The following is an 8,749-nucleotide window of genomic DNA, read 5'->3' on the forward strand; positions in this document are numbered from 1 at the left end:
GTTATTTATGTAATTATGTAATATGTAATTATTTGACACTCTTCCTATGTCTGTGGTCTCCCATAGATTTAAAATCATTTAAGATGTAAAAATCGTCCAGTGTGTCACAGACTTCATTTTTGCCTCTCTATCGCCGTCTCTGTTTAAAACATAAAATTGCATATTACTTTACATATCGCGGATTAACTCATTCCCTGCCATTCTTTTTTTTTTAAGTTGCCCACAAGCATTTCAAAGTTTCACAAAATGCATTCCAGGAAAATTTTCTTCTATAAATATATAAACATACTATAGATCAAATGACAGAACAGACAAACAAATAAACAACATGGGGAAAAAACGTTTCATCCTATCTTCATTGGTTCTCTTTAAAACATTTCAAATATGGGTAGGTTTCTTTAAAAATACAAAATTTTGAGCAAAAATCTAAAATAATTGCATTTTTATTAAAGATCAGATGCAGAGCAATGATCAAAACATACACTGAGTTTACAATGTAAATTAGTTGATGCTTCAGTTTTTTATAACTTAGGTAAGAAAGCCACCTTGTGGATAATAGCAGAATTATAGATTACCGTAAAAACTCGTCAGGGAAGCGTAACTGGCAGGGAAACGCTTTCTCTTAATTGACGGAATATTTCGTCAATGCTGTGGAAAGAGTTAAAGGGGACATTCCAGAAGACGTTTTTAAGATATTAAATAAATCTTTGATATCCACAGAGTACATATGGGAAGTTTTAGCTCAAAATACCATATAGGTAATTTATTGTGGCATGTTAAAATAGCCACTTTATGGGTCTGAATAAAAATGCACCATTTTTGTGTGTATCCCTTTAAATCCAAATGAGCTGCTCAGTTGGGAGGAGTCTCAAGTGCAAGTCAAGTTCAATCATCTGTTTTATGCATACTAAATACATGTTTATCAGCAGATGGGGAACATTGTGGAATAAAAATAAAGACTTTTAGGTCTCATGCTGCCAGTGTTTTAAACAGGCACAATGATTTTCAGCATGTTACAATAAAATACACGTCCACAAAAACTCAGAAGTTTACTTTTTGACCAAACCACACAAGCACATTTCAATGATCTGTAATAAAAGAACACGTTTAATGCTTAAACTTTAGAGAAACAGATCAAATGACATGTTGATGCTTATTGTGTATGATTGAACACATTCGCGTTTCTGTCAGTCTTTCACTCTCAGTCTTGTAACTCCTCGTATTCATTTGAAACTTCAGAGGAACATTAAACAACATATTTATGCTTATTGTGTATGATAGTGAATACGCGTTGTTCTCTCACTTTGTCTCGTGCATTAATCCTCGTGTTAATTCATATAAACTTCAGAGAAACATATTAAACAACATACTTATTGATGAAAGTGAACCGTCGCGTTGCTCGCTCTCTCTCTCTTTCTCTCTCTCTCTCTCTCTCTCTCTCTCTCTCGTTCATTCGCTCACTCGCGCTCTCTCACTCACTCACTCACTCGCTCTCTGTCTTGCACTAAGGTAACATTCTTAAATCTTTAGAAAGACAATTAAATCTATAAATTATAAGATTGTAGGCTACTGTTTGTGTTTGAGGGAATACAAACACGTCATGCTGTCAGTCATTCTGTCTCTCTGTCTCTCGCACTCGCAAGCCCGCTTCATGGTTGGATAGCGCAGATAAAGGGGCGGTGTCAATATAATAAGATCCTCTTAATACGTCATGGGGGGAGCGAAATCTGAATGACCTATAGACCCCTTCAAGGTTTGTAAACATTGATTGACTATCGATACGCGCGCAGCATGGGGTCAAACTGTTCACACCATTTAGGCTTTCTAGTTTAATCTAACAGGGCGGAAAATGACGACTTACCTGAAATGAAGTGAGCACTACAAACACAAGCCTCTTTTGATCTTTGCATTGTCCCAGTTTGCACGTTTAATTGCTTGCAGCCACAGATGTTGTATTTTTTTGTTTTTGAGATTCTGCATGAATCCCGAAAAACTTAACGGCAGACCTGGTGCGATTTTCAAAGCCCACGACGCAAGTAGGCATTTTTGACGATACCGAATAGCACGCAAGTCAATCTGCTGTAATGACTTTCCTGACCCCGACATGTGCAGTGGGAACACTGGGTAGAAGCACTGGGGCCCCGCTTATAGCACTTAAACATGGAAAAAGTCGGATTTTCATGGAATGTCCCATTTAAAAAACAACTGACAGTTCCTGTAAAAATCTTTTTTTATGAGCTTGCCAATGTGAATCGTGGCAAGGTAAGGAATTGTTTGTTTATTTACTTGCTCATTAACTAATTTTTGCTTATTTTTAACCTAAAATTACAGATTGCAGCTTTATTTATTTAAAATTGACTGAAGTTACCTAGCTCTCATAGCCACTGGTTGAAGACTTCAGAATCTAGCAGTACAAAACAATGTTGATGGGCCCTATTTTAACGGATCTAAGCGGTTTAAAGTGTATGGTGCACGTTCACGTAGGGCATGTCTGAATCCGCTAATTTAACGACGGGAAAAATGTTTTTATATTAACAAAATTGCATTGTGTTGACAAAGTACATGCGCGTTGTCATACCGTTTATAGGCGCATATTACTAATGCGCTCTTTAAATAACAACGCAATATTGTGCCATTGACTTTAGACTTGATTTTAGGTCAATAGCGTAGTCTATTTCAGTTGCCTCAAAATAGCAATGTGCCAACAACTCACCTAAACACAACTCGATTTCAGACCAGCATGCCCAGGGCTGCACAAATGAACGCAAATGCATTTGCTATAGACCCCTTCAAGGTTTGTAAACATTGAATGACTATCGGGTGCGCGAGCAGCACGGGGTCGAACTGTTAATACCATTTAGGCTTTATAATTTAATCTAACAGTGCTGAAAAATGATGACTTACCTCAAATGAAGTGAGCACTACAAACACAAGCCTCTTTGATATTTGCATTGTTCCAGTCTGCACGTTAATTGCTTGCAGACGCAGATGTTTTTTTTTGTTATTGTTTTTTTTTTAGATTCTGCATGAAGCGCGAAAACTTAACGGAAGACCTGGTGCGATTTTCACAGCCCACGACGTAAGTAGGCATTTTTGACGATACCGAATAATACGCAACTCAATCTGCTGTAATTACTTTTCTGACCCCGACATGCGCAGTGGGAATAGCTTGTGACGTGAACCGTGAAGGGGTCTATTTAAACAACGTGGTGCAGAACGTGAAAGTGATGAAACTTGCAAAAAACATTGCGCCGCATGCTGCATTGCGCGAGGGTGTATGATAGGGCCCCCTCTGTTTTATCATAAAGTAAATACTCAGTAGACTCATTTTGTTTTCTACTTTTTGCATACAGTACTGTGTATCAGAGAAAAATGCATGTGGGATTTGGCCCCTCTAGACACAGCTAACCCAGACAGAACTCTGTGTAACAATCACAGCTTGACTACATTACTGCCTTGACTTGATAGTCCTTAGTGAGAACATTTGATTCTTTGTATAGCAGCATGAGCAACCCTGAACTCTTGGATTATTTTGATCTTTCTCCAGTCAAAGGAAATGCTGTATCAACACAACAGGAGGTAGAATTGTAAACCAGTTAGTGCTTAAGTATCTTTAGAAGACCGCCTGACCGATGGATCCGCTGCTGGAACTTTCCGGGTCATACACTAGTTCCCAATTGCTGTTCTGATTGCTGACATGTCTCAAAGTACATCTGAAAGTATTTTCCAGCTTTTTTGGACTAGAGATGGTTTTCCTCAGCACCAGTGACCTTGAATTAGTTGAGCTGAAGCACATCCAGACCAAGGTGATGAGTTTCTCAGGGCCCTGAAGGATCTACACCCCGGCACTGATGCGGTTGTTAGTGCTAAGTCACACATGGAGGATCTGACGAGGGTTGACAGATGCCAGACTTAGTCAGGGATCCTCTGCATTTTGCTGCTGCTGATTTAAACAGTTCATGACCGGTGAAAAGAGAACCACTGAAATTTTATCCAGTAATGATCCTCTTCACCAACCAATGCCAGTCAGAATTCATGGTGCCTGAGGTGTATGTTGCACTATGAAAACAAATTTCTTATATTGTTCTTGAAACATTATGTTACGCCTTCACACTGAGCATGTCTTTCAGGCAACTTTATAATTATCTGGTGTAAAACTAATGTTGTGTTGGCCATTTCTTCAGACAGAAGACAGCACAAGTCATATAACCTTATTGTTATATAACCTGCTAGAATGTTGTTTACAGAGGAAGTCATTTTTTCAATGGTCAAATACCTTCTTATATCAGAGTTTAATGTGCAGAGGCAACTATAAACGGTTGTAGGTTGACTTACCAAAGATTGTGAACACTTCAGTTAAATTTTTTTAAAGGTGCAATGTGTAAATTTTAGAAGGATCTCTTGAAAGAAATGCAATATAATATACATAACTATATTATGAGTGGTGTATAATGACCAACCTGATCTCACGAATTTTTGTGGGATAGTCACGGAATTTTTTGCTCATTCTCATTCTCACGGATCTCCGCATTTTTCTTTTTCCATGGAATTCTCACGGATTGGTTACTCAACTGTTTTGTCCTATTTTCTTACCATTGTCACTTCGGTTTAGGGTTAGATTTACATAAAATGACATCCTTACCCAAACCCAACTTTGCAACGCCAGGCGACAATTGTTTAAAGTTTAGAAAATATGAAAGAATAAAGCCAAAAAATAGTATAAACCAATACTTAAAGTGACATTCTAATGCAAACACCAAATCTAACCCTAAACCAAAGCGACAATGGTTTGAAAATAGGAAAAATCAGTTGAGTAACCAATCCGTGAGATTGCCACGGAAAAAGACAGTCCGTGGCAGGGCCACGGAAAAATGCGGAGACTATCCCACGGAACTTTGTGAGATCATGTTGATAATGACCTTACATAATAAACTGTATTATTACCTTAAAATGAGACGTTTTATCTACGTACACCAAAGGTCTCCTTACATGGAAGTTGCCACCATTTCCAGTAAATGTTCTGGGATCGCTCCTATAAAGAGGACCTAATAAAATATTAAATGTGTCTTTACAGGATCTTCACTGATTGTGTGTGAATGCATGCACAGATTCTGGAAAATCTTGGCAGTGTGAATGAACCAAAAATCATATGTCCCCGGATTTTCCATAATCTCTGTGTGAAAAGGGCTTTTGTTTCTACAGTAGCCCTAAACAGACAAACTGCTCTACAGGACGCGTTTTGTCCCTATTGTCTAGACCAGTGGTTCCCAAACTTTTTCAGCGTGCGGCCCCCCCTTGTGTACAGTGCATTTTTTCACGGCCCCCCGAAAGAAAAATTATGACAAAAACAGTTTTAAAATGTAATATTTTAATTAAACAAAACATATAAAATTATACCTAGTAGTGCTGTTGGTTAGTTGGCTTATTATTTTTTAGCTTTTATTACACAGAATTCATGATAAATGAATGTATTTTATAAAATGTCATAAAACTGGGGCCGCCTTTAGTCACCACCACAAGCATTGTCACTGTGCACCTCACCAACCCCCTTTCTACCAAACAAACCCCAAAGAATATTGCACCATGTCGAGAAAACGCTGTTCAATCGATGGATGTCTGGAAACGAAATCAATGCACAGGCTTCCGAAAAACATTTGTTGCTAACTTGATGCTTACGTGTTGTTTTGTAACGTTAAAATCTTTGGTAGCCACAAGTTTTGATAGAATATCTGTTGGAAACCAGACATTGTTTGTTTTCCTAAGTTATAGACACCGGCCTTGTTGGTGTCTGTTTTGTTACTAAGTTAAAAACAGTGAGCTTGAGTTTTCTTAGTCTCTGTGTCTCTTGCTTTTCCAATCCTAACATTTAGTGTACAGAAACTAACATTTCGTGTACTTCCATGGGTAATGTTATTTCAACTGTGTATTTCACTCATAAAACAACTGGCCTATCAGAAGAGAGGCTCGTGAATATTACTTATTACAGGCCAAAACAACCTTTTTTTTAGCAGAGCCCCTGAACGAGGAGCTGTAAAAATATATAGAGATTGTTTTTGGTACTTATACTGCAAATATATATTCTTAAGGACATCATAACCTAAAATAAAACTCTAGAAAGCTTTGAAATATGGGACACTTAAAACAACCTTACCAGACCATTCACTTGCTTAGTCAGAACAGGTGTTATTGATATAGATCCAGGTGTGGGGGGCTGGTGTGGTCCCAGACCTCCTATAAACATTGAAGGACCCCCCTATTAAGGACAAAAATATAAATTGGGGGGTCCCGTGGTTTTTATTAAAATACTACATGAATTTCAAATTCTCATGCTGTGCTGCCACAAATCCTGTCCATCCTGTCCGATACTGTCCATTATTTGTCCCAATTTCACAATAAACTAATCCAAACGATTTCTCTCTGAATTAATGTAAACTCAGAAGATCGCCTCAAGCTGTTTTCTAAAGGAATTGACAGATTGTTCGATTTAGGATTGGGTTAGGGGCTTTAAAAAAATTATTCTCAAACTATTTTTTTCACACTAATTTGAAAGGTAAAATGGTTAGGGTTTGAGTTAAGGGTAATTTGGAGTTTCATTGATTAAAACATTGATCCAGGACCAACTAAAATGTTGATCCAAGATCACACCTTACTTTGTGAAATCACAGTGACCCTATAAAGATAGGGAATGGGGCTTAGCCAGGGACCCCCATAATCTTTTGAGGCTTTTCCATTGCACAGTACCCCACAGTTTGGTTTGGGTCAGCTTACTTTTGTGAGCTTTTCCACTGGTTGCAGTACATAGTACCCAATACTTTTTTAGTACCACCTCAGTCAGGTTCCAAGCGACTCAAGCTGATACCAAAGGCGCGTATGAGGTGAATAGCGCATGTTTCCGTGGCAATCGCGCCGTCCAATTCGCGCCATTTGCATCGCCCCGCACGAGGACGCGTCTGATCGTGTCTTTGCATTGACTTTAATTTACTCGCGCAAATCATTGAACTCGCGTTTGGTGTGTATGCCCCATTAAATGCAACTTAAATGAGGCTCAGCAAAGCACATCGGCTGACGCCACGGGTGTTTGTACAGAAACTGTCATGTGAGACAGAGGTAGTGATAAACACAATGTGCAAACATCTATTTGTGGTGGTCAATTTTAATTTTGTGGTGGGCTGAGAAATAAATAAATGTATGGGAATGTACAACAATCTCTCACTTGTACGATGTCACAGCAGTAGGCAGCGCAAATATAACGACACACCTATAACCCCTCCCACTGTGAAGTGTTACTAAACTCGATGGAAAAGCTAACCAAGTGAGGTGAGCTGACCCGACCTGACCCAAATCAAACCAAACCATAGGGTACTATGCGATGAAAAAGCGCCATTTGACATCATTCGAACACTGTATACAGTAGATCTAATCGATTTTCAAGCTTTGTGATGCATAATGTATGATTACAATCACAAATAAAACTCTGATACACACATTGCTCAACAGATGCACATGCACTGCACTACTTCATGTTTTTACTCCAATAAGCTTCTCACATATAACTGATCATGAAATGGTTCTTTTCTGTTGCAGAAACACACGTACATACATTGCACACAGTACTGATGCATATTTATGAGATGAACCCAATTGTCCCTTACTCCAAAAATGGCCCAAATGAAGCCAATTTAAAACAAATCCCACACTTACGGTTAGAGCAGAGGAGGGACTTGCATGATGAACCTCTTCTTTAAAAAATATGAACTTTTCAGCTCTGTAATCTCAGTTAGATGACTTCAATTATTCACTGCAGGGGTGGGACGAATTTATTCATCCTACTTCAAATGAATGCATTCTCATGGCTGCCCCATACAAGTACAGTCACTGCCAGGGAACATGGAAATCATTAAAAATCTACATTAGATAGAGATACAGCAACTTAGAAATTGAAAAGAAACATCTTTAAATGATACACAAATGCTTGGAAGGTCAAAAAGTAGAGCAGATGAGCCCCCACTTTATTATCAATAACCCGAAGTCATTTATCTTTATGAAGAAGAAACAGTTTCCAGTTGATCCTCAATGAATCCTTTAATCTAGAATCCCCCAAAACATTCACTGTCTTAGCCAAACTAGCCTATATATAGTCTTTATATTTTTTTTACATCTATAGAATTAGGCATTTGTTAACAAAAGACATTATGCCGTGTCCCTACACCGAATACAAGATATTTGTAAGATTGTATTTCACTTGGCTGCTCTGAGTTGATATAAAACCAAACAATCTCATCACACTAACAGCTTCCCAAGATTACATTATTATTTTCACACAGTCTAGACTATTAATAGTAACAATATTCACAGCTAAAAAGGACTTTTTCTATGTTTTTCTCTTGCTCTTGTTTCAAACAGACAGACAGACAGATAATGTAGATGGAGGGTGCGATTTGCTGTGGGAATGGAGAAAATTTCTCTGCCTCTGCTATTGATATCCCACCATTCTGGTCGTTCATTTTTTATCACCGGAGGGGATATGTTTCATCCATGCTTCTGGTGAGGCTGAATGCATTTCTGATGTCTGATTGTCTGATGGTGCAACTGAGTAAAACCTACCAGTAGGCTATTAAAAAATAGCCACATCAAAATTTCAGTGATGTCAGTCTCATTCAAATGTTAACCCCAGTATCACAAATCAAACATTTTTAAATTTGCATCTACATGGACACATCAACAAAATGGCATTTCATACATATTTTAT

Source organism: Misgurnus anguillicaudatus, chromosome 19, assembly GCF_027580225.2.
Source record: "Misgurnus anguillicaudatus chromosome 19, ASM2758022v2, whole genome shotgun sequence".
Taxonomy (NCBI): domain Eukaryota; kingdom Metazoa; phylum Chordata; class Actinopteri; order Cypriniformes; family Cobitidae; genus Misgurnus; species Misgurnus anguillicaudatus.